Source organism: Arvicanthis niloticus, chromosome 8 (assembly GCF_011762505.2).
Source record: "Arvicanthis niloticus isolate mArvNil1 chromosome 8, mArvNil1.pat.X, whole genome shotgun sequence".
NCBI lineage: Eukaryota > Metazoa > Chordata > Mammalia > Rodentia > Muridae > Arvicanthis > Arvicanthis niloticus.
The window spans coordinates 63,536,531-63,564,378 of NC_047665.1; the positions used below are offsets into that span (position 1 = coordinate 63,536,531).

At 43.3% G+C, this 27,848-nt stretch overlaps 1 protein-coding gene and 1 non-coding gene across 6 annotated transcripts in view; both read right to left on the reverse strand.

The window, feature by feature from the left end:
- Fam171a1 (family with sequence similarity 171 member A1) overlaps positions 1-27,848 on the reverse strand; it is a 128,537-nt gene that overhangs the window by 70,903 nt on the left and 29,786 nt on the right. The window lies entirely within an intron of this gene.
- On the reverse strand, positions 10,774-10,875 carry LOC117714496 (U6 spliceosomal RNA). The gene has a single exon (XR_004607567.1). It is a non-coding gene; the product is annotated as a U6 spliceosomal RNA (small nuclear RNA).

Consider the following 27,848-nt stretch of genomic DNA (forward strand, 5'->3'; position numbering starts at 1 on the left):
TCAGAGGGTAAGAGCACTGGCCGCTCTTCCCAGGACCCACACTTACTTCCTCTCATCACATGGTGGCTCACAACCGTGTGTAACCCCGATTCCAGGGGATCAGGTACTCTCCTTTGGTCTCATTGGGTAGCACCCACGTGACGCATAGACATCCATTCAAGTGAGAACACCCACACACATAAAAAATAATTTTTATTTAATCAGGTGGATCTCTGCTGAAGCAGAACACAAAAGAGAAGTTTAATTTTTAAGCCTCAACCTCTAATATTTATAGCTTTCTACATCACAAATCTAGACCAGCTTGGCAATAAAACAGAACTGGGCTTGGCTAGCCAATGAGGCCTAATAGCTAAAACTTCTCTCTGGCTCTGAAAGACCAACTATGTAAAAGAATGGCCAGTTTCCAGTTTCTGTCGAGCATTGGGGGGGTGGGGTGGGCTGAGGAAAAACATTTGCTGAAAAAGATGGAAAAGAAAATTGATTAAAATAATGACAACAACACGCACGTCTCTAATATTGCAGCTTCCTAACAATAATCACACGGCTTCTGTTATTTGCTCTAAGAGTAATCTCATGACAGGCAGAGCAAGCCCTGCCCTAAGAAGGCTAAAAATGTTCTAATAATGGCAAGGCTGAGTAGCAAACTGGCTTGGTGTTCTGATGCAGTTGAGTCTTCAGTGGTGACTGGCCTAGCCTGGGCTAGCTCTGCTGAGCAGCAGCCACCGCTGCCGCCAGGTCTCCTCTCACTCATCTTGGCTTGTTCCTGCACCCAAAGCTCTTCCCCAGAGGTGGGTGTTCAAACAGTCTTTCACCAATAACTCTCCATGGGATTTAAGTTCCGAGGTTCCCCTAGGCCCCACACTCCCATGCCTGGAAGGAACCCGGGCTCCTGCTGGGGAGGAGCAGAATCCAGACCAGCAGGGCAGAGGGCGCTGAAGTGCTCCAAGGTGAATCTCTACTGGGCTTTCAATACTTGCAGTCCGAGCTTTTAATATTGTCTGCCCAGAGGCCACTCCTGGTCCCTTAAATGACACATGCAGTTCCTGCCTTCCTTTTAAAATACTGGCTACTAACTCGATGCTTGTAGCATTTCTGTTCAGAGAGGCGGAAAGGAAATCTTTACTTCTACATTTTTACAAGCGCAAGATGGAAAACATTCAATGTTCTCTGCCAGCACAAGTGTATTCCCAATCCGCTGAAGCAAAATTTCCATTTGCATTTAATATTTCAATGGATTGGAGTGGAGGGAGAAGATAGGGAAAATATTAAATTCACATTCCCCTTTAACAATTTCTAACCCACTTTCTGGGAAAGTAGGACATAGCCTCGAAAGACTCCGGTCTGCACGAAAGCAAGTTTTGCCTTCCATATGCAATGCCTTTGTTTCCTCCTTTAACTACATGGATCTCCTCCCTGTCGTTAAACATAAGGAGGGCTCAGGCTCATCTCTATGCTGCCTCTTAGGTTAGGTCAACTCATGCAGGTGGTAATTTCTTGCTCTATACTAACTGCAGGGGTTGGAGGACAGGTGCCAGCTCTTGGGACTCTAAGGACGGTGGCTCCATGCCCTTGCCTAGAGATCACTTAGGACTCAGGGAAGACAGGAAACTCACATAAAGACTCAGCTCTCCTCTGCCCTAGCCCATCCGTGGGATACTGTTTTCCCACCCTCTCTTCCCCGAGGGGCAGACATAGTATTGTAACAGTGCATCATAAGGAAAAGGGTGCGTAGGAGCTGCCTTAGTTGGTGAAGTACTTGCTGCACCAATACTGCCTCTGTGCCCTTTATTTAAGAGAGATTTGAGAGTTCACCTTTGAGATGGAAATTTGGCTGTTAATGGTGCTGAGGGAGGGGAACCATATCCTTCAGTGGTGTAGCTGGTGTGAAGATGCTCTGGCCCCTGCATGTAACTTCCAGCCGTGCTCTCATGAGCAACACCAACTAAACTCAGTGGTTAACAAAAGAAGAAAAAAAAAACCTGAGGAAAAGCAAATGTGGAGCTTGTTCTGTGGTGTAGGACGTTGCCTTCTTAGGGACTCTGTCCTGCCACATCTTGGGCTTATGCTGTTCCAATTAGGGTTCAGAGAAGTGCCTGTCTATACACTGGGTGATGGTGGTGGTGGTGATAGTGGTTGTGGTGGTGGTGATGGTGGTGGTGGTGGAGGTGGTGGTGGAGGAGGAGGTGGTTGTGGATGTGGTGGTAGTTTGGCATCAGAATGGAGAGCAACTACCAGACTGAATCTGGTACTTTCTCAGTTTTTACTTTGAGCTGATTCCCACCCTGGCCTAAGCTTGGCAGCTCCCTGCCTCCTGGGAACAGAAGGCAGGTCCAGAAACCAGCTCCAGAATCCCAGGTTCCATCAACTCTTGAATGGAGCCATTGCCTCCTCCCTGGGTACCCATGTAGGCTTCCCTCCCTGGCCAGCAGGAGTGTTTCTTCCTTACTAGTTGCCAGAAGGAAGCCTCCTCTCTCTTTGTCTGTACTAGGAGCCAACAGCTGGAGACGCCTTGGTCACCTCTGGAGGGAGAATCCCAGAACTGGTGACCCAATGCTCTAGTGTCTGCTACTCATTCCCCTGCTTGGGCAGCCAGCCTATGACTGAACAGCTCTGGATAATTGAAAATCCTTCCTTTTCTTGCCCTGTATTTTCCTCCTGTAATCAGCATTCCTCCCCCACAGCCCCCCCCGACCTCCGTCTGCTTCCTGCTTGACCACCCCCTCTTAACTGTGACAACTAGAGTCCAAGATTAACATTCACCTTCCCTCCTGATGAAGCAGCCTGGGAAGTTGAATATACATAAGCCACAAATGCCTCCAAATCCATGACTTCAATTTTTTTTTTTTTTTTTTTTGGTCTTTTGAGACAGGGTTTCTCTATGTAGCCCTGGCTGTCCTGGAAATCACTCTGTAGACCAGGCTGGCCTTGAACTCAGAAATCCACCTGCCTCTGCCTCCCAAGTGCTGGGATTAAGGGCATGCGCCACCACTGCCCAGCGACTTCAACTTTCTAAGGATGATGGAGCAGACCGCTGTAAACACGCCAGAGGTGTGGGCACTGAGAGATTTTGACTTTTCTGATTTTACAGATGTCCCAAGCCTTTTATAACAAAACACAACCAGGATCAAAGGGAAATTAAAATTACACATGTAAACATTCCCAAGGTGAAAATAAACACAGGTGTTATAGTAGATAAACCCACTCACTGCCAGGCTTAGTTTTGAAAGAACAGAATATAAAGCAGGTCCATGGAAACCATACCATAATTTGTAGACATGATCAGATGGAAGCAAGCTTCTGTGTTCCTTAACAAGAGTGGCTGGTTTTTTTTTGGCAAAACAGAACTTTATCTGTGTCCATGCTCTCAGCAGGGAGGAATTTCTCCTGCACTACTTCACAGATTTCAAAACGATATGTGGAATCCAGGCCTCCCTTCCTGCCATGTTTCCTGAAGGCTTCTCTGTATCCTGGTAGATATTTCTTGCAAACAAACCCAGAGAAGCCATTTTCCACTGCTCACAACTGATGCTGTGCAGGTAACATACTGTGAAGTCTGGCCATGTGCTTTGCAATGGGAGCATTCCATAACCGTGGGGCTGGGACAGGGTTTTAAACAGGAGTTCACATGCAATATAATAAACAAACAAACAAACCCAAGAGGCCTGATTGCATGGCATTGCCATCACCATGAATCTTGCCACTGCCAGAGAAAGAAAAGGGGAAAAAAAGGGAGAAGAAGGAGGAGGAAGAAGAGGAAGAAGAGGAGGAGGAAGAGGAAGAGGAGGAAGAAGAGGAAGAGAAGGAGGAGGAGAAAGAGGAGGAAAAGGAGGAGGAAGAAGAAGAAACTTGGAATGCTTTAGAATTCATTTAATTAGTCAACTAACCTAACTTTGGAAAATCATAGAAATGTCCCTTTTGGTGGTTAACACAGTTTTACAACTGGTCAAAAAGTACAGAGAAAAAAAAGTCTGGAGTGCTCACCCCTAAATAGCACATCTATATCCCAACTTCCCTGCAAGGCTCAGGAGGAAGATGAGGTGAAAAGACTGTAACAGCCAGAGATGGGGAAGACATCTGTGAGTCATGACAGGGCTGCTGCACCCACGAGCTCCGCCCACGAGCTCAGAACAGGTGCAGTTGCCTATACAAGACCCACATAAGATCAAGGACTCGTGAGGCTCCTGCCTCTAGCCAGGGAGCTATTGACAATTATGGCTAATGGGAGAGGGAGAGTCCATTTTCTCTAGGAATGTGACCTCTAGTAGGTTGTCCATGTGGGGTGGGAAACGGCTCAGTTGGGAAACTGCTTGCTGACCAAGCATGGGAACTGATTTTGATTGTCAGTACCTACACGAGTGCCAGAAGTGGCACTCATTTACAGCCCAGAGCCAAGGACAAAATGAGGCAGGAGAAAGTAGATCCCTGAAGTTTGCTGTCAGTCAGTCTGAGAGGAGTCAGGGGAGACTGACTGTACAGACTAGTCAAATCTGTAAACTCCAGGCTCAGTGAGAGGCCTTGTGGATAGAGAGTGAGGAAGACCCCTGATGTTAACATCTGGCCTCCAGTCCCCTCACACCTGCCATATGTACACAGATGTACATAACCACCTCCAATACCATGTGTACAAACACCACACACACACACACACACACACACACACACACACACACAACCTTACTTGTAGATATGATGTCAGACCCCTAGTATGAATCTGTAGTTTATAGTTTTATTGGTATATAGTCAGTGAGCATCTGACCAAGTACATAAGGTTTACCCAACTTAGTTGCAGATTGTTCTTGGATTAATAAAGACTAGATCCTCTGTTCAGACCTTAAGGCTACCACTGGAATGACAGTTGGCAATCTGTCAGTGCAGGAAGGGAAGCACCTGGCTTCCTCCACAACCAGGTCATTGACTCTCATGCACTTGTGTTGGCTGCCCTTCCCTAGGGCCTGGCCTAGGAAATGAAGGCTTCTTTTAGTCTTGCTGTTGTGAGGGGAGACTGACGTACAGTTTCTGGCTTCTGCTAGTGTTAGCCTTAGATGCTCACTTGGTGAGAGAAAGGATGCTTCCTCTACACAGCCTCATTCCTCTACAACCTCTATAGGAGGGGAGACCTAGGCAGAAGCACAGAGAAAGATATTCCTCGTGTAAGAGGCTCTCTATAAGATGTACAATTTCACCCAACTGAGCAAAAATCAAATTCCTGAAGATACATGATGTTGACAGAACTGTGGCAAAATATCAACGCCACTGTCACACCTGGTGGGCATACAAATCAGAATAAGCCTTTTGGAGAGCAACTGAGTGAAACCCACTATCTAATTCAGAAGTGCACATATTCGAAGTCCTGACCCCACCTCCCCGCAGGGTCCTGGAATGAGCCAGAGTGATGGAGGGACTTAAAACCGAGCTGTCATTTAAGCTGGTAACTGTTCGTGTCCAGTAGCTGTTATGTCTACTAACTTGTCCAAACAGGTGTGGAGAACACTGGAGTAAGATTTCAAGGTGGTGACAGTTGCCTGGGAGAAATGCACAGACCTTTGCCTGTTGAGGAGAGAGGAGGATTGAGAGGAAGCCAGACAAACAAGAGAGAGCAGGACAACAGAGAGAAAAGGTTGCAGTCCTCAAACAAACAACACCTTAATATAAAGATGTCAGGAAAAAGAGAACATGTATTCCTCTTTTTTTTTTTTTTTTTTTGACAAAACACTTCTCTATCAGTATTCCCTTTAGTTACAGAAGGATGGAGAATGCCAGGTAAAGATACTTAGGTAAAATATAAAGCTTAGATTAACCTTTATTGACCATATAGTAGCCATGAACATAATACTCATTTAGAATTTCCAAATAATTAAACTAATACTGTATGGGAGATAGAGGGAAAACTATCGGTGGGACCATGGAAGAGCCTAGTTAATTCAGACAGCTTTCACATTGTCCAATAGATCAAGACTAGATAGAATAGCTGAGGGCTAATGGCATTGTGACAGGAGTAGATGTCATTGACCTTGACATCCACTAGCACATTCACACAGGGATACTTTATACTTGACCATTGTGTGTCTGAGTCAAGAAGATCCCCCACGTAAAAGAATTCCCTTTATGTTCAAGTTCATTACTTGGGAAAACTAATCCAGACGATAGATAGATTTCAAGTACGACTATTTAAAGCTTTCAGTGTGGGGGCTGGAGAGATGGCTCCCCAGTTAACACTTGCTGCTCTTCCAGAGGATCTGGGTTTGATTACTAGCACCCATCCAGTGGTTCACAACAGTAGCCCCAGGGGATTAGCTGCCTTCTTTTGGCAGTGACAGGCAATGCACACATGACCCATGAACATACACACAGTCAAAAGGCCCATACATATAAAATACTACAATAAACAGTGTAAAAATCTTTCAATAGAAAATAAGGCAGCTCAGGCTTGGAAAGACAGTTCAGTTGGCCTTGCAACTGCCTTGCAAACACAATGTTTGTGTTTTACTACCAGAATTCATGCAAATAAATTGTGTATCAAGTCAAAAAGAAGTATTGGAAGTATTTCATTACAAATTCCCAACGCTGCATCCACACAACCCATCTTCTATAAGATGCAATGTCCAGGACAGAAATCCACGCTGCAGTTCTTTCTGAGCCCTTCATTATGCATGAGTTACATCCAGAACTGTTTCTTGTCTTGTACATTTGTCATGTCTCTGAGAAATCAATAGTAGATACTGTTGCTGACTTTGGGCCAAAACAGCTATATGTGATTATGTGACACAGCACAGAATTCTGCAGGAACTAAAATTCTAATGGTTGTACTTCCTCGCACATGAGACTAACTGTGTCATGTGCTCTGCGGTGACCTCATCCCTGATACAAGCATGCAAGCATGGGTCATTACAGCTTTGAAAACCTTTGCAGAGATGAGAAGGCTGGAAAAAAAACCTACCACTGGGGGTTAAAAACAGCTTTCTGAAATTGTTCTAATGCACAAATAATGCTTTGCTTTCTTTGACAGCTGTTCAATAAATGAAGGCAGCTGGAGGCAGAGTCGGCCGCCAAGGGACTTCCACTTGATTCCCTACCAGGTTTTCTTTTCCAGAATGCTCTCCAACATTCAAACCAGTCTTATTCATCTTAAACACATTTTAAAAGGTGGTTTTCCTTGAATTCATGGCCATCACACTCTATCCATGCTAAATTCAGTCTGTAGAGTTAAAGGAAATAGCTTAACTCTTCAACTAGCTGGCTCCGGGTAGAGACGCTGCTGAAGGCGGTCAAGTTGCTTTCATCAATACCTTACAAGACATTACAGGCACTCAAACACATCAATCCCCAGTTGGCACTACTGGCCACTCTTCCGCGAACCATTACATAGTAACTATTCATGTTTCAAATAGCAAGTGTGAAAAATGGCTGCACACAGCAAGAAAGACGGCTACCACAGGACCTCTCTGAGTGGTAAATCCACATCAGTATCTGTCTTCAGAGAGGCTGGCCCCAGGATCCTTACCTCTCTCAGTCAGCTGTCAGTGACTGAGGAATAAAAGCAAAATATCAGCGACTCCATTTTCAGGTAAAAATTATATCCTTTTAAAAACCATAATACTATCATATGACGAGAATGTTCATAATACTATCATATGACCATTTGCAGGTAAAAATTATATCCTTTTAAAAACCATAATACTATTATATGATGAGAATGTTCTTTTGGGAAACGGATCTACCCAAGAAGCCAGTTCATTATAAGAAATATACTTATATTCTGTGCCATACTGAATTAAGAAAAGGACAGCTAATTGAAAAGTATTTGAATGGCGTCAGGCTAAAATAGCCCAGTGTATATATGTTCCGAATCAGAATATCCCAGTCAGAGGGACCATGACCTCCCTGTTATGATTATACTTAAACTAAGTGGGATGTGATAGTTGGAAGAAAAGACCATTATGTTAGGATTCCAGTGTTACGTAGTACATAATCTACTTTCAACAATTAAAAAAAGAAAGAAAAAAAAGCATACACAAGAATACATCATTGGAAAAGTCCACATGGGATACAGGCCACTTAAAAAAAAAAACAAACAAAAAAAAAAACAAAAAAAAAAAAACAAAAAAAAAAAAAAAAAACAAAAACAAAAAAAAAAAACCAAAGCATCAAAAATGGAAAGGATGGCAGCTAGTCAATTTCTGAGGAGTGTGATCATGTGATTTTTGTTGATGTCATTATACTTCCCAAAATTCACAGCAAGCCTCACGAATGGCCGTGAGATAAATATGAGCTGTACGTTCACTCTAAATGTGCGATGGAGGCGAACACACACCATGCTTGACCATGAACAGCAAGGGAGAGAACACAGAGCCATCTTCCTGTGTCCTGCCCAGCTAAGAACTAGCTTCTGTCTGGCCCAAGCCTGGTCTCCTGTCCATACCCTCAGAGTGGACTTGCCTTCTGCAGAGCTGGCTTTGTCTTCATGTCCTAAGTGGTCTAATTTCTTCTTTGGGGAAGACATTGATCATTTATTTTGATAACACAAAATAATGTGAAAATCCAAAATGTGAACCACATTCTTTTGTGACTGATCATCTTTAATAAACATTAGAACACTTCTGATGACGTTAATTCTGTCACCCTCCGGTCTCCTACCTGCGTGGGCTGTCTCGTGTACCCAGCTGGCTTTCAGTTGTGACTTCACTTACACACATCCACCTAAGGCATGTCTAGAGGTTTCTGATCGATGCCATACAATTCATTTAACCACAAGTGATTATTACAAAGCCTTAGATTCGAGGGTGAGGGAGAAAAGGCGCCCTGGAAACAAGAACAACAAAAAGAACCCACCAAGCCAGCCCATTACATCCTTACTCTCAGGAGAGGAGCCACAATGGCAACATCTGTTAACAATTTCTCACATCTAACACATATATCTCACATCTGCAGCCTTGGAACAGAGTGGAAAAAAGCAATCTAGCTGACAAGGCTTGAGAGAAGCTAAAGGTACTTCATGAACATGGCAAATGGTTCCAAGATGAACAAACTGGCTAAAACAACTTGAGGACCTAGGTGATGGCTGGCCATACAAGCATGAGAAAACGAGTTAGAGTCCCAGAATCCATATAACAGTGCTGGCCCTGGTGACATGTGTTTGCAATACTGGGCAGGCAGAATCCAGAACCTGATGGTCAGACAACCCTCGCCTATTCTGTCGTCAAGTTTCCTACAGGTAACTGTTCTTGTTTTATTATTAGGATGATGAACAAGGACTTGAAGGGGGCATTTCTGATGCTAAGGTCCTATTCCCCAATTGGTTCTTGATTTGTTAGTAAAGAAAGCCGGGGGCCAATTGCTAGGTGGAAGGTACAGGCAGGTCTTCTGTATCCCAGGAGGAAAAAGCAGACACAAGGAAGGAGAGAGGAGTTTCTGGCATGCTTTGGAGGGAGAAGAACACAGCAACCATGTGGGGTCTCTAGATGTGTGTGGGTGAGCTGGGTGGGTGGTCAAGGATGTTTGGCAGGGCCAGGTGGGACTAGCCACTGAAGTTTAGAGCAGGTGGAGAGATGGAGATAAGAAATTGGTGAGGGAACACTTTTCCAGGTGGGAGACATCAGCGCCCAGCAATTGGGTCAAGAAGGCAAATTGTAAAGGAACAAACTGTGTGTGTGTCTTTTGTCCGAGGATTCAAGGGATTCTGGATGGGGGCTGGTATCTCGGTCATTGGTCCTGGAGCAAGAGGTGGTAGCTTCAAACTACACACAATAAGGACTAAAGATATTTGTGCTAATTTCTGGGATCTGAACATCTGCCAGCTCTTTCCCCTTGCTGATCATGGAGATTTCCTGCCTTCTCAACTTTATCTTTTTTTTTTTTTTTTTTTTTTTTTAATTTTTATTGCATGGCTCCTCCCAAAAGTCATGGAGTAGGCAAGTGGGACCAAAAGAGAAAACTTCACTAAAGGACCATGATTTTTGACAGCATAGTCAAAGGATCCCATCTGTAATGGAGCTGGGTTTTTTTACCGTCTCAGACATTCTGGGGAAAAGCATTTAGTAAGTAAACTCAACTCATTAGACAATGCTGTGGAAACAGTCCACGTGCCGTCCCACGAATGCAGCAGACACCTCTTACACCTACCTTAGACACCTCTTACAACATGGCTTTGTAACTTAATAAGAAGCTCAACTCAAAACTAGTTTATACAATAAAAGTAGTATCTGTTTATGAGACTTAAAAGTCAGAGGCACTAGGCTGGAATGGGCTAGAATGCTTGCTTTGGCCACAGACCCTCCTCCAGCCAGCTTGGCAACCCACTGTGCTCTGAGCAATCAGCTCTCACTCCCTCCATTTCACTGACATGAAACTAACCCGCCTTGTCCATGTCCTTTGTCCCCTCCTCCTCCCAACCACCATGACTCTGCCTGGGCTTCAGCTCCTCTCTCCCAGCCATTTCCCTTCTGTTCTGTTGGTCTCACTGCCAGCACCCTTCAAGGCCTGCCTCCTTTCTAGGCCATTCTGTGAATCCCAGCACTGTAAACCTACAGCCTAAGTTGGGGTGTTTCACATGGCTGGGACTCAAAGCCTCTGTGCCGGGCATGCCGTAGACTTCAGCTCCGACGCTGGAGTGCGAATGTATCCCATTTCTTTTTTTCCCAAAGCTGAGGTCTGAACCCAGCCAGGGCCTGGCACTTGCTAGGCAAGTGGTCTACCTCTGAGCTAAATCCCCAACCCCATAAATGTGTAGCCCAGGCTGGTCTCCCTCAACAAATCCTACCTGCATGTGCCACCACAACCAACATGGAATGCTTCATGAATTTGAGTGTGACCCTTGTGCAGGGGCCATGTTAATCTCTGATTCATTCTAATTTTAGTATATGTGCTACCAAAGTGAACATCCTATTTCTTTGTTTAATCTCTACATTGTGCTCTTCTCGTCTTCACTCATGATGATGGATGCCTGGGTTCCAGGTCCAATCAGGTCAGGAAGTGAGTGATGAATGATGCTGACTGTCAAGGCTGTAGACAGAATTACTTTGCTCTGACCTGGGCAAAGATGTCCGTACAGGGAACAGAAACTGCTTTGAGGGTTGCACCATTCTATCTTTTCACATTCATGTCCTATTATTTATTACGTGTGTATGTGTGTGTGTGTGTGTGTTCAAATGTGTGAGCAAACATACCATGACATGTGTGTGGGGTCAGAGGACAATCCTGGTTGTCAGTTTTTACCTTTGACCTTGTTTTGAGACCGTCTCATTGCTACTGTGTAGGCCAGGCTAGCTGGTCTGTGAACCTCTGGGAAGTTTCATGCCTCTGCCTCACATCTCTCCATAGGAGGGCTGGGATTACAGATGTGTATAACTACACCTGGTTTTATGTGGGTTCTGGGGTTCTGAACTCATGTCTACCGCCTGTGTTGTGTTTAATCCACTGAAACCTCATCTCTCTACACTACTATTTTTCTCCTCTCCTCTCCTCTCCTCTCCTCTCCTCTCCTCTCCTCTCCTCTCCTCTCCTCTCCTCTCCTCTCCTCTCCTCCCCTCCCCTCCCCTCCCCTCCCCTCCCCTCCCCTCCCCTCCCCTCCCCTCCCCTCCCCTCCCCTCCCCTCCCCCCACCTCTCTAAATTAGGGACAGGATCTTATTATATAACACAGGTTTTTATGCCTGGCTGGCTTTGAACTCATGATTCTTCTGTCTCCTGAGCACAGGGATTACAGGCATGCATTGCTACGCGCAGCCCCCACACACATTTCGAAATAATGATCAATTTGGATTCTGCTCTTAAATCACACTTCTGACCTTAGCCTAATACAGATGAGATATATCTATGCCCAGTCCCACTGTAAACACCCTGCGGATGCACAGGATTAAGCAATCAATGATGAACTGTTTGGTAAAAGAATCATTTTCCATTACAGCTAATTACCTTCTAATTTATCTGTTGAGAAAGTTTAAATTCCTCTGTTTTGTGTTCTATTAATAACTTGCAAGTGTCACCTGAGGACAGACTTCCACTCCTCCTGCCTTCTCCATTCCTCCCCCACCCCCACTTTTTTTAACCCATAGCTAGTTTGCTGGAGCAGGATCAGTAGGTAGTTAAAAACAAGTCTCAAGTGGCTGCCTCTTGGGGACCAAGGCACACAGTTTACACTCACCACTAAGATTTCACTGTTTACAACTGACTATCAATAATTATCTATCCTTTCCTCCTCTGAAGTACTGATTAGAATATTTATAGTTCCGGGCTGGGGCTCTGTTGGTAAAAATGCTATTCGGGTATGAGAACCCGGGTCCAGATCCCAGCACCTACATAAGAAGCCAGGCATGATGACATACTCCTATATGCCTAACGCTGGGAAGATAGGGCCAGGACCATCCCTGCACCTCACTGCCCAGATGTTCTAGCCAAACTATGAGCTTCAGGTTCCCCGAGAGACCTGTCTCAAAAGCAAGGTGGAGACTGATTGACAGATATTTGATAGAAACTTCTGTCTTCAACATACACGGACACACTCATTGTACATGTATATGTACATACACCAAACATGTACACACACACATTATAAAACAAGCTTTAACTTTCAAATCGAACTTCCCATTGAAAATACCAAGGTCACTGGGAAGTCACATGGCACACTATGAAGCTGTATCTAGCTTCAAACCCATTCCTGCCCATTCGTAGCTGTGGTACTGTAGACAAGCTGTCTGATTCCACTTTAAACAAATAAGCTGTCTGCTAACACCAGAAGCTGGCCTGTGCTAAGTGCTCACCAGGTAGTAGGGGCTATAACAGATGACTGTGCTGTCCACTTTATCTTAACAGGGAAACTAGTTCACAACAGCTTAGGCAGAGATAACAATGCGGCCGTTGATTAAACCCACCAGGTATGTCCACTGTCTTTATGAAAAATCTTTTTAATAACAAATATTAAAAGTCAAGTATGGGAGTGTGTGTCTGTGATCCCAGCACTCAGGAGGCTGAGGCAGGAGGATTGTGAGTTTGAAGCTTACTGAAGTAACGCATAGTTCCAGACAGCCTTGACTACATAGCATGATCATAGCTCAAGAATAAATGGATGGGTGGGTAGATAGAAGGCAGATTCTTGGCTTCCCTCAGGAACTAAGCAACTATAAACAAGAGTAGGCAGGTGCCTTGGAGTTCAATACCTGAGGCATAGTAACACAGATGCCCCATGTAACTGCCCCTTCACACAAAGGAGAATCATGCTAAGTGCATGTTTTCCTAAGCACAGTAGTGTAGGCATCTGGCTGCCCCCACTGCATTGATGTTCCTCCCTTTTCACTGGATTCCTTGATTTCCTCACCTTCTTTTGCCTCTACTTCCTGTCTAGCTCCAGGAACTTGGCAAGCTGGATTGCAAAAAGCTCCAGCCTTGGCAAGCACCTTCTTTTCAAATTTTATTTTATATTTTATTTACATTTAAGATGCCATCCCCTTTCCACATTTCCCCTCCCAAATTTTAATGTCTAGCAAAAGCAGATATCATCCAGGGTCCCAGGAGCCTTGGCTATCCTTCATCCCCACCTCTGACTATCAGGGTTGGGATCAGCAACCACATGCACATTGCTGGGCCGCTTTTCACAGATACAGTAGCCTAGGAAACATTCAGAATATCTAAAGAAAGTGAGTTCCATCAAGACCATGTGGCTCATCAGGTTCCAAACAAGAACAACGGCAAAGCTCCCACTGTGAGTCAGGGACAGTACTGTGAGTCACTGTCACTGAGACACCAACATTCTGACAGCCAAGGGCAGAGGAAGCCTTTAGTACAGGAAAAGGTGAAAGGCCAAGAGCCACAATGCTAGGGGAGTAAGAGGCAAGAGTGCACCTTTTGAACAGATTCGCATTTGTGAGTTTAAAGTGGGTGTGTTAATTTGAATGAAATATGAATAATTTATCCTGGCCAGTCAGTCATGACGGACAGCTAGAAACGGCAGGTAATGGCTATTCCTGGTTTCCATTTAGGGTTAGACTTGACTCCAGAGGTAACATCTAGTAAGAATAATGAACCAGGAGCTGTAGAGATGGCTCCGCTGTTAAGAGCACTGGATGTTCTTTCAGAGGACCCGGGTTCAATTCCCAGTGCCCAGAGGACAGCTCCCAACTATCTGTAACTCCAGTTTCGGGGGACCTGACTCCCTCACACACACAATGCACATAAAAAAAATAAGTAATATAAAAGAATAACGAACCAGTCAATGGTCTTAAGGATAAATAAAGCATCCCTTTTAGAGGATGCTGGGAACAGAGTACATATGACCCTATGATCTACTGAAACCATGTTAATATCATATAGGGAGCCATTTTAGAACAGACAGAATGCCACCTGAGAGCAAGGGAGACACAGAGAAGGAAGGCAGGGCCCTTGGTGATACTACCAAGCATCACTTGAAGCCAAGGGTATGACTTTGGCTCTTAGTCTCACAAGCCAACATTACCTTCATCACATAAGCTAGTTTTAAGTCAAGTTTCTTATTAACTTAAAAGCCTTTGGCTTTTTAGTCTCATAAACCAACAGACAGTACCTTTATTATTCAGGCTAGTTTTTAGTCGAGTTTCTCATTAACTTAAAAGAAAACACTTCTGTAGCATTCCATCATGAATTAGGGTGGGGCTCATAAGGTCCCAAGCCTTCACGGGGAGCTCTGAGCAGTTAATGGTCGCTAGAGGAGGCAGGGGAGTCATAATTCTCACTGGTGTAGCCACTGGTAAGCCATCTTTGCTCAATCACCCCGTGCTCACGCAGGCCACCCTCATTAAATACAGTGCCAGAAGAAGACATGAACGTGAAAGAAGGAGTTGGTGGAAGAGGACCATGAGGGGAGATAGGATCAAAGTACTTCATGTCTGTCTGTCTTTCTGTCTCTGCGAATGTGAAATTGTGCAAGAATAAATGCATATAAAAATAATTTTTAAATCCTATTGTAGGATACATTTAGGATAAGCACTTTGTATGCTGCTTTAGATGGCACTGCAGTGGACCAAGGCATCATTTTCTATGAACCAAATTTGCTTGATAAATATTTTTCACCTAGAATGGTTGATGAAATAGGATAGAAGGCTTGGGTCTAGTATAGATACAATCATCTTACTGTACTGGCAAAACCATTCTCATATAGTATTCTCTTATCCCATTTGCCTACACCATGGCTTTTGGGTAGGGGGCCATTTGCATTTGCAAATGAAAATAAAGGAGAAAAAAAAAACAAAGCAAAAAAACCTCCATGATAGTCAAGGGGCGGGGGGTAAGTACTTGGATCCTGGAGATTGGCCACCATTAGGAAGATCACCTGAGATTTACACAAGAAATGAATCAAAATTTCTCAATTAATTTGTTATATCATAGATGTAAATGTCACATGTGGTCTCTTACGAATCCGCCCTGATTTATATATATATAAATATATATAAAATGTTCCTGAAAAGTGGGGCACACTACAAGACAATTGTAAAACAAGAAAGTGGGGTGGGGTTACCTTTTGTCCTAGCATTTGGGGGGGCACTGTCTGTTTGTTTTTGTTTCATTTGTTTGTTTATTTGTTTTTTACAACATGATGCAAGCTAGAGTTATCTAAGAGGGAACCATAATTGAGAAATTTCCTCCTGAAAACTTGGCCTGTAAGCAACCCTTTGGGGAACTTTCTGGATTAATGATTGGTGTGGGAGAGCTCAGCCTACTCTGGGTGCTGCCATCCCTGGGCAGGTGGTCCTGGAGTGTATAAAACACATGCTGAGCAAGCCAGGGGAGTGTGACAGTTTGGTGGGGGGTGGGATGGGCCCTGAACTGTGGTCTTAATGGAGTAGGTGTGGCTTGTTGGAGAAGTGTGTCACAGTGGGTGGGCTTTGAGGTTTCAGATGTTCAACCCGGGCGGGCCCATATCTCTCTTCCTGCAGCCTGCCAATCCAGATGTAGAATTCTCAGCTACATCTCCAGCACCACGTCTACCTGCATGGCACCATGCCTCCCACCATGACGATAATGGATTAAACCTCTGAACTGTCAGCCAGCCCCAGTTAAACGTTGTCCTTTAATGGCCTTGTTGGGCATAGGTGGGAGAGGAGATCTTTGGTCCCATGAAGGCTGAACACTGAGTGTGTGGGGGAATCTGAGGGTGGGGAGGTGGGAGTGGGTGGGTAGGTGGGTGCACACCCTCATAGAAGCAGGAGGAGGGGGGATGGGATAAGGGGTTCCTGGGTGGTGGGGAGAATGGGGTAAGGGGATAAAATTTGAAATGTAAATATTATATCCAATAAAAGAGGGGAAAAAAGAAAAGCTGTTAGAACCAACATCTTTAAAAAAAATGTCAGACCTCTTAAAAAAATTATCTTGATACTAAAATTTGTTTTGAGAATTGTATATGGCAGAATACACAGCCTTGGTGTATCAAACAAGCTGAGCAGACCTGATCAAACCTCTGAGGTCCTGGAATTCCATCTGGATGCAGTGAAGACACAGCATCAGAGGCTTATCAATTTACTCTCCCCCCCCCCCCCCACTCCTCTTCTAATATCTCAACGCCCATAATTGGCTTAAAGAAGTTAATGAAGAGTCCCTATTCCCTGGGCTTGGGGACTGAGGTGGTAAATATTGGGCTGTCTTTCTAGGGAAAAGTAGTAGTTTTGTGGGAATAAAGAGGATTAGCTAGGATTTATTGCATAGCCATAACCTATTGGTAGAAATCTGTACAATTATTATCAAGATGAAGATATAATTTCTTAAATGGCACCAATTTACTTTGATTACAAATTTTAGGGTTTTCATTGGTACGAGCTTCTTATTGATATAAAAGTGAGATGAATATTGATACTCTCATAGGCATTGTGCCTGCATAACACATTTAGGAATACAAGGCCTAGACCCAGTCCTTCTTTAACTTTTTTTTAAACAGATTTGAGATGGTTAGCCTGTGAGTTAAGGGACTATAACAAATTCATGGCTTGGAGTTTATTGTTAGGGTGTTTTCTATGTTTTATTTAGAAATAGCTGAGTGGAGTTAACAGACAACAGTCCAGATTGCCTTACATGGATAGTTGGTTTTCAAAACGTCAGAAGTCCACAAAATTGACATGACAAACATTTCTGTATTAATATTCATTTTGATTAGAGACCTGTCTGCTCCTGACAGCTTCCTGTCTTGGATTCTAAGAAGAAATTGAGCATCTTTGGAGTTACTCCAGTTGTGGTGAGACAGCCACTAGACAAGAATTGCCTCTTTCCATCTACAGACAAATTACTGTCCAGAAAAGGACACACTTGCAGAATAGTCGACTGATTATATCTGCCTAGACAGAGTAATCAGCCCTTAATAATTCTGCATCACTAAGGTCTGTCAGATGATCCTGGGCCAGAAGGCTGAAGATTTGATGCTCCAACGTTCTGTAGTATAGGGACTGTCCAGGTGTTCAGCAGTCTCTATAAATTTGGCTACGTTTTAGAAGCTATGCTTTGTGCTTCCCATAATTTCAGTTAACTAAGTCATTCTGGATTTCTGATGGGGTTGAAAACTTATAGTCTCATAGCCAATCCTGGCTATTTACTTTGAGAGAACAGATTTGAGTGGATGGTTTTCAGCTGACATTCATTTTAAAGCCAAGAAAATAAGCCAGGTTCAGAACTAAGTGTTTTAGTTAGGAGAGATGACAGAGGTTCTGGTTAGTCAACAAAATGATGGACTGGGTATTAGGACTATCTTGTACCTCACTGGTACAAATAGGCATAATTATGCTCTAATTGTATTTTGAGAGAAAAGTTTTATTTTAACAGGAAGGGTGATATGTAGGAGGAGCTAAGGTGGGAGGAGTACCAAGAGGAAGAGAAGGAGCAAGGAGAGAAGAAGAAGAAGGAGAGGAGAAGCTAGGTGATGAGAGAGAGAAAGAGAGAGAAAGAAGGGGGGACATGGAGGCAGATGTTCATGTGTCTCCACCAGTCAAAGATAGTTGATATATCTAGGTTGGGTATTGGCTTACACTTCTGATTGAACATTACCAAACTTATAAAGCCTTTGATTAACATTTTAAAAAATTGTATAAAAGCAAAAAGGAAAAGGGGGCATGGGATAGGGGTTTTCTAGGGAGGGGAAAGGGGGAAAGGGGATGGCATCTGAATGTAAATAAAATATCCAATAAAAAAATGTTGTCCTTTATAAGAGTTGCCATGGTCATGGTGTCTTCACAGCAATAGAAACCTAAAACAGGGAGCAAGCCTGTAGGCAGTGTTCCTCTATGTCTGTGCTCCATTTCAGTCCCTTCCTCCAGGTTCCTGGTCTAAGTTTCTGCCCCGACTTCCCTTCATGGTGGACTCTAGCCTGTGATGTGAAATGAACCTTTTCTTCTCCAAGTCACTTTTGGTCATGGGGGTTTATCACAGTACTAGAAACCCCAAACTAAGGCTTGCACACGCGACAAAACATCTTACAGAAACAGCATAAGAGAAAGTTTTACTTTGGCTTATGGTTTTCAAGGGTATTAGTCCATCAAGGGAGGAAGGTTGGCAGCTGGGTTGGCTCCATCTGTAGTGGCAAGGTCTTGGAGTGCAGCTTATCACACGGTAGATCAGAGAACAGAAAGCTTGAGCAAGGAGCCGAGGAGAATAACTTGACTTTCCAGCATGTCTCAAATCCATACAAGTAAGTACAGCCAGATGTCACAGCTACATTAGGATGGCTTTGGCAACTCTACAGTTTCTTTGCACAGATCCCTCTGTGGGGATTTTAACTGCAAGGACTTTCTACTGCCTCCACAATCTCTTTTTAGTGAGAAATAGGAAAATCCAACCCCCAGACTTTTAAACATGATTCTGTGATGACCAGTTACATTTTCCTCTTTCTCAGCTGATGGATAACCCCTGACATTATCAACTTCACTCCTGTTTATAACCTATAGGAATCCTTAACTAGAACAACCCAACACCACAGTTCATTTACAGAACTTTGAAGCCAAACAGAAGTAAAGTGGCTGACCTTGAGAAATGGTGTTCCTCACACTCTTCACAGGACAATGGGGCTGCTGGAGCTGTTTATCCACAGAGCCCACAGTTCCTATTTCGGGTAAGGCAGTTTCTGCTATATCCCTGCTGTCTCCACCACAGTCCTCTCTCTCACTCACTCTCTCTCATATCTTTCTGTGAACGAGGTGTATATGGGTGGGTACACAGAGATTACAATACCAGATGTCCTACTGTCACTCTCTGCCCTCATTCCCGTGAATGAAACTTAGGATGTAGCCACCAAGCCCCAGTGATCCTCCTGTTTCCCCTCACACCTTAATCCCAGAGCTGGGGTTACAGGCATGCACACAGCCATGTCTGGCTTTTATGTGCATGCTGGGGACTCGAACTCAGGTCTTTAAAGTTGCACAGCAAATGTTCTTACTCTTTGAGCCATCTTCTCACCCTCTCCTTATTTTTTAATGAATTGTTTTAACAGCTAGGTTCTTGCTACTGTAATAGGCCCCCAGACCTTAGCATGACTGACACCATGATGGGGATACACTTCAGGCCTTAAAACCTAGTATGTGGCCACCAACATCTGCAAAATGAGAACAAAGATCTAATCCAAATCCATAGTTCTGGAATGAACTAACCTTGTCTTTTGGCTTCTGCTTCTGGCTGTTTTTGCTAACTGAAATGAGTTAACCAAGGATGTGCACTTGTGCTTGAAAGCTCACCCTGAGAAAGGCTCAGGACCGCGTGGCATGGGAGTTCCAAACACCTATTATACCTACCTTGCTAGCAGGGCAGTGTCTGGTATTGCTCTCTGGATATTTTTCTTCTTATTGTGGTGAGGGTCTTTTTTGGGGTACAGGCATTGAGCCCTGAAACTCACCCACAACAAGCACATACTTTATTGGCAAGTTCTACTCCTAGCCAAGATAATAGTTCTTCATGTGTTGGGAATGGCCGAATACACTTTATGCCTACAAGGCCAAGTGAGTTCAGAATCCTGCTGCTCAGGGAGACACCACCTCCCATGCTGTGGCAGGAATTCTGTACAAATCTGACTCACGATAAGGGTAAAAATAGGCTCAGCCTCCTACACTGTGAGGAGAAATCAATATGTACGCTCCACGATGTTAGCTCGCTTCAATAGTGTTCTCACTTATCACTTAGGAAAAGAATATAAAGTTGAACTAATAATAACATAATTATACCAAAAATGCCACTTTAAAAAAATCAATCTTGCTAGTAAGTTTGTGCAAAAAAACTTTTTTCCACTAAAAAAAAAAATTACCACATACATAAAGGACCTTTAATTTTATTTTCCATTTTGGGAATTAGTGAGTTTGTTGGGCCTGCTTACCGAACCATCTGAGGTACCCTAGAGAGACATGAGTGACCCCCAGACAGCTACATCACTGAAGTCTCATGTAGCCCATCAGGATGTTGTTCTCATGGAAACTGTATCATGGAGTCCTTTAACAAGATTCAATTTTCTATAATTAAAAAATATTTTATTTCAAGTGTGTGTGTGTGTGTGGGGGGGGGGGGGGGGTGTGGTATGTTCCAGTGTGAGAATGTGACTGTTCAGAAGAGACTGTTCAGATCCCTTGGATGTGGGGATCCAGAAGGCCGTGGACAGGCTGATGTGGATGCTGGACTCTGGTGTTCACGATTGAGCAGCAAGTGCTCTTAACTGCTGAGCCAGCTCTCCAACCCCCTCGACAGCTTTTTAAATAGAAGAAAAACAACACGTAGGCCAATGACATTATGAAAATTTAAATAGCAATTAAACACTTTACAGGAGATGTGCCCTTTTGTGCAACAAACACCGAGAGCCGAAAACCCAAAACGCCAAAGTTGTTTGTTTTGTATCCTGATGCTGAGGAGGGGTTTCAGCCTTTTAAAGCTTGTGCTAGACTCCAGAATGCATTCTTTGTGTGAGAGATTAACTTGTCAACAAAAGCAAACTGTACATTCCACTGTGCTTTATCTCTGCTCACAGATGAACTTTATCTTCGTTTCCACGGAAACGAACAACCCTGTGGATACAGATATACCATTTCCTCTAATGTGGATTAAAAGTTTTCAGAGGAGGCCAGAAAAGTGAACTAGGTGGTAGAGACCTTGCTGATCATGCACATGGCCTTGGGTTCTGTTCCCAGCACTGCATTAAAAAAGTAAGAAAGGAACAGGATCTTAAGACTGATAATAAAGATTGGAGTTAGTTTTATCTTAAGACTTACATTTTTGACTTGGCTAAAGTTTTATTATTTACTATGACTGATGATGGGAAAGAATCCCATTGATCTCTGCCTTATCAACAATCAGGAACTGAACGCAGCAGGAGGCATCAGAGGCCCCTTGACTGACAGCTGTGTGTCCTATTCATACCGAGTTAATGATACTGTAGTCTGGGATCAGAGACATGGCTTTGAGAGATGACTTAGCAAGTAAGAGCACTTGCTCCAAGCTCAAAGGCCTGTATCACCACTGGATTGATCCACATGGTTTAATGGGGGTGTTTCCTACAAGTTCTCCTCTGCCCTTCTCACATATGCTATGACACATAATCCTTACACACACACACACACACACACACACACACACACACACACACACACCAATAACTGTATAAAAGACAAAAATTTTTAAAAGATTTATTTATTTTATGTGTATGAGTGCTCCATCTGCATGTATACCTGTGTGCCAGAAGAAGGCATCAGATCCCATTACAGATGGTTGAGAGTCACCATGTGGTTGCTGGGAATTGAACTCAGGATCTCTGGAGGAGCAGCCAGTGCTCTTAACCGCTGAACCCCAAAAAGACAATTTAAAAAAAAATATTAATACTGTAGTCTGATGGAGAAAGGAATGATTCCAGTAACAAAAAGGATGCCTTTCAGATCACAGTACCTCAAAAGTAGAGGTGAGCCACACAGGGAAACCTACAGACACATACACTCATAACAGAAGGCCACCGTCCAGGTAATACCCAACACTTTTAGGATAACTGGATATTTTGTACATCTGTTTTCAGCAGAAAGGGTCGGCTAAAAGAGATCCAAAAGGGCAAAAAACAGAAGCATTTTCTGTGGGCAGCACAAATTGGTGTCGCCAGGACTTTGATTTTAAGATATAATTTTCCTATTCTGCTGTTAATAGTTCTAAATTGTGGGTATATTGCTTAGTGAGGAGCATTGCTGTGAACAGACACTATTACCAAGGCAACTCTTTTTTTTCTTTTTCTTTCTTTGGAGGGAAAGAGTCTATTTCATCTTATATCTTACAGTACATTATGAATGGTAGTCAGAACAGGAAATCAAACATGAACTTGGAGGCAGGCACTGAAGAAGAGGTAATGAAGAAATAGAATTACTATCTTGTGCAGAATGATTTCTTATTCCAGCTGTTCAGGGATGGCACTTGCCATAGTAAATCATTAGTCAAGAAAATACTCATGATCTTTTGCCTACTAGACAATGTGATGGAGACATTTTCTCAACTGAAGTTTACTTTTACAGTCTGACTCCTGTTAGACTATATTTGAGTAAAAAAGAAAGAGAAAGAGAGAGAGAGAGAGAGAGAGAGAGAGAGAGGGAGGGAGGGAGGGAGGGAGGGAGGAAGGAAGGAAGGAAGGAAGGAAGGAAGGAAGGAAGGAAAAGAGAAAGGAAGAAAAAAAGAATTTCTCAAAGAACCAGCTCCTGGTTTTGTTGATTCTTTGTATAGTTCTTTTTGTTTCTACTTGGTTGATTTCAGCCCTGAGTTTGATTATTTCCTGCCGTCTACTCCACTTGGGTATATTTGCTTCTTTTTGTTCTAGAGTTTTCCAGTGTGCTGTTAAGCTGCTGGTGTATGCTCGCTCCAGTTTCTTTTTGGAGGCACTTGGGGCTATGAGTTTTCCTCTTACCACTGCTTTCATTGTGTCCCATAAGTTTGGGTACATTGTGCCTTCATTTTCATTAAATTCTAAAAAGTCTTTAATTTCATTCTTTATTTCTTCCTTGACCAAGTTATCATTGAGTAGAGCATTGTTCAGCTTCCATGTGTGTATGGGCTTTCCATTGTTTTTGTTATTATTGAAGACGAACCTTAGTCCATGGTGATCTGATAGGATGCATGGGATTATTTCAATCTTCTTGTATCTGTTGAGGCCTGTTTTGTGACTAATTTATGGTCAATTTTGGAGAAGGTACCATGAGGTGCTGAGAAGAAGGTATATTCTTTTGTTTTAAGATGAAATGTTCTATAGATATTTGCTAAATCCATTTTGGTCTCTATGTTTTGTTAGTTTCACTGTATCTCTATTTAGTTTCTGTTTCCATGATCTGTTCATTGCTGAGAGTGGGGTGATGAAGTCCCCCACTATTATCGTGTGCAGTGCAATGTGTGCTTTGAGCTTTAGTAAAGTTTCTTTTATGAATGTGGGTGCCCTTGCATTTGGAGCATAGATGTTCAGAATTGAGAGTTCATCTTGTTAGATTTTTCCTTTGATGAGTATGAAGTGTCCTTCCTTATCTTTTTTGATAACTTTCGGTTGAAGTCAATTTTATTTGATATTAGAGTGGCTACTCCAGCTTGTTTCTTGGGACCATTTGCTTAGAAAATTGTTTTCCAGCCTTTTACTCTGAGGTTGTGTCTGTCTTTGACACTGAGGTGTGTTTTCTGTATGCAGCAAAATGCTGAGTCCTGTTTACATATTCAGTCTGCTAGTCTATGTCTTTTTATTGGAAAATTGATATCTTTGATACTAAGAGATATTAAGGAATAGTTATTGTTGCTTCCTGATTTTTTTTTTTTGTCAGAGGTGGAATTATACTTGTGTGGCTATCTTCTTTTAGGTTTGTTGAAAGATTACTTTCTTGTTTTTTCTAGCATGTAGTTTCCCTCCTTGTGTTGGAGTTTTCCATCTATTATCCTTTGTAGGGCTGGATTTGTGGAAAGATATTGTGTAAATTTGATTTTGTCATGCAATATCTTGGTTTCTTCATCTATGGTTATTGAGAGTTTTGCTGGATATAGTAGCCTGGGCTGGCATTTGTGTTCTCTTAGGGTCTGTATGATATCTGTCCAGGATCCTCTGGCTTTTATAGTTTCTGGTGAGAAGTCTGGTGTAATTCTGATAGGTCTACCTTTATATGTTATTTGACCTTTTCCCCTTACTACTTTTAATATTCTTTTGTGTGTGTGCGTGTGTGTGCATTTGGTGTTTTGACTATTATGTGATGGGAGGAATTTCTTTTCTGATCCAGTCTATTTGGAGTTCTCTAGGCTTCTTGTATGTTTGTGGGCATCTCTTTCTTTAGGTTAGAAAAGTTTTCTTTTATAATTTTGTTGAAGATATTTACTGGCATTTTAAGTTGGGAATCTTTGGACTCTTCTATACCTATTATCCTTCAGTTTGGTTTTTTCATTGTGTCCTGAATTTCCTGCATGTTTTAGGTTAAGAGCCTTTTACATTTTGCATTTTCTTTGACTGCTATGTCAGTGTTTTCTATAGTATTGTCTGCACCTGAGATTCTCCCTTCTATCTCTTGTATTCTGTTGGTGATGCTTGCATCTATGATTCCTCATATATTTCCTAGGTTTTCTATCTCCGAGGCTGTCTCCCTTTGTGATTTCTTTATTGTTTCTATTTCCATGTTTAGATCCTGGATAGTTTTGTTCAATTCCTTCTCCTGTTTGGTTGTGTTTTTCTGTAATTATTTAAGTGATTTATGTGTTTCCTCTTTAAGGGCTTCTACCAATTTACCTGTGTTTGTATTTCTTTAAGGGGATTATTTATGTTCTTCTTAAAGTCCTCCATCATCATCATGAGATATAACTTTAAATCAGAGTCTTGGTTTTCTGGTGTGTTGGGGTATCCAGGACTTGCTGTGGTGGGAGAACTGGGTTCTGATGATGCCAAGTAGCCTTGGTTTCTGTTGCTTATGTTCTGCCCTTGCCTCTCGCCATCTGGATATCTCTGGTGTTAGCTGTTCTTTCTGTCTCTGACTGTGGCTTGTCCCTCCTGCAAGCCTGTGTGTCAGCACTCCTGGGAGACCAGTTCTCTCCAGGAGGAATTTGGGTATAGAGAGCTGTGTCACAGGGTCAGCTCCGGGGCACAAACAGAAACCCCGAATGATCCTGTCCCTGACTGTTCCTTGGTTCCTGTATCCTGATGACTCTGGGCTGGTCCTTCTTGGGTCAGGAATTTGAGCAGAAGTGGTGGTGTTACCTGTGCTCACAGGTGTGTTAGCACTCCTGGGAGACTAGCTCTCTCCTGGCGGTATTTGGGTATGGAGCACTGTGGCACAGAATCTGCTCAGGGCACAGACCACCCCAAGGCAACTCTTGTAAAGGAAAACATTTAATTGGGGTGGACTTACAGGTTTAGAGGTTCAGTCCTTTGTCATCATGGCAGGAAGCACAGCAGTGTGCAGGCAAGCATGGCACTGAAGGAGCCAAGAGTGCTACATCTTGCTCCACAAGCAGCAGGAGAGAACTGTCTCCTGAAGGCAGCCAGGAGAAGACTCTGATTCCACATTGGGTGGACCTTGAGCATCAGGAGACCTCAAAGCCCATCCCCACAGTGACACATTTTTTCCAACAAGGTCACACCTCCTAATAGTGCCAATCCCTATGGGTCCAGCATTCAAATGCATGAGTCTCTGGGGGGCAAACCTATTCAAAACAACACATGTTCTATAATTCATGTGGGCACAGGACATGAGAATGTTAGTTGAGGCATGCTTCAAATCAAGATAATACTGCTCATGTTCTCCACGTACTTAAAGCTTTATACAAGTATTTATAATACTTTATACAAGTATTGACATTTAATTAAAATGTCAATCAACTCCAAAAGTGATAGTAAGTCCCAGGTCAACATTATGTCCTCACAGGACTAACTTTTTTTTTTTTATATCAAGTACACTATGTACACAGTAACCCAACTGTGGGGTAACCTGGAAACAGTGCTGGTAAGAGGTTCTTGGGCCATCAGGATGGCTCAATGGGTAATGCATTTGCCAATGTAAATGGCCTGAGTTCTAGGCCTTGAACCCACAGTAGGAGGAAAGAAGTTGCTTACGGATGTCCTCTGACCTCTACCTGCACACGAGTATAGCCACTCTCACTTGTACACATAAACATGTACACACAGGAGGATAAGATACATTTTAAATAGACAGATTCTTTGGGCAAACCTTGTCTGGAGACAAGAGCTGCAGGCTATAGCCTCTGCTGGCCACATGCTTGCTGCATACACTCCGTGCTTCAGCATCTCAAGTGCTGCTGTTATAGGCATGAATCACCTCCCTGACTAAGACCTAGGTTCTTCAATTCAGGAGTCACAGCCTGGGGCTGAATTTTCTAAACACAGTAGATATAGACAGAATCATCTTGACTATGGCTGGGAGATGGCTTAGTGGATGCAACACTTGCTCCACAGAAGGACAGAGCTGGAGCAAGTATGTGGGTTGGTTCACAACTATCTGACCCCAGCTCCAGGGGATCCAAGATCTCTGGCTTCCATGGGTATCTGCACTCACAGGCACATACTCAGACACAGACATATGTGCATATACATAACTAAAAAATATAAATACTTAAAAATGATTTTTAAAACTGTGTACTTGAGCCTTAGCATTGGTTGTGTTAAGTGTATGACACCACAGGCTTTTACTTTTAAGGACTAGTCAACGTCCCCTCATCCCTGCTTTTTTTGCTAACAGAAGCCCTGTTTTGTCTGGGTGTCAGCTTAGGTGAATGCAGTATGAAGGCCCAGTTCACACTGGTGAGGAAGGGTATGTTCTGAGCCCACTGGGAACTTAGGAAAAGACTTTGTTTTCAGAGAGGCAGCAGAGTCCTTCCCTGGCTCCTTTCCTTTTCATCTGCACACTGCTCGGTCCCAGCTGTGACCCTCTGGACTAGGAAACAATGTGCTGAGTTTCAGATGGTGCACTGGCCAGCTAAGGCTGAGGAGCAGTGGTGCTGGTCCCCCACTCATGGAACTAAGTGACTCGGGATCCCAGGTGGGTCCTGAGCAGTTGCTTTGTAATGGTTTTCAGGTTACTGCACAGTGTGCTCAGGCCTGAGCCTGGCTGGGAAGGGGATTTTTCCCCCATGACTGTATCTTCACAGTTAGAGCACTGTTTTTTCCTCCTGTTCATCTAACAAGTGAATCACTGCTAAAAGAAGCCAGATACATCTACACACCAGAAAAACCTCCATTTCTCTAGTAGGTAAGAAACGCAACAAATAGTGGAGCCTTCTTCCTACTGCCCCCCCCACCCCCAGTTAAGGGTAAGTGGTTTACTAGAAATATGGCTGATGACATAGCCTACCTATGTCAAATACTGAGCTGTTCCTTTGAAACTTTCCCACAACTGCAAACTGAGAGCTAAAACCTGCCAGTCCTAGCAACTGGCTTCTGCCAGTGGTAAGTGGTAAAAAGCATTAGTGCATAAGATACAGGGTTCTCCACTTACGCCGAGTTTTAGACAAATAATTTAAATAGTTCTGTGAAATATTTGAGACCTATTTAGATTAAAAGAATGTTCAGGCTAGAGTGTAGATCATTGATCGAGCAGATATTTAGCATGCCCAGGGCCCTAGATTTCTCTGTACCAGACCTCTTAACTCATGCTTTCCTAAAATGCAAAATGAATTATGTGTTCCGTAGTTTATCTGGCAAACCAACTGATAATCAACTCCGAGATAAATTGTCTCTCACCGTGAGGCATTGCGCTTTTAGGAGACTTGGTTACTTTCTTTGTGTGGGGACAAAGAACAAACAATATTACAAAATAAAAATAGTTTCAGACCCTGAGTCTGTGGCCTAATAAGATGCTCTCATGGTCACAGGCACAGGCCCTCTGAGGAGAGAGACTCCTCCTCTCTCTTAGGGACTTTTCAAAGGACTAGTTAC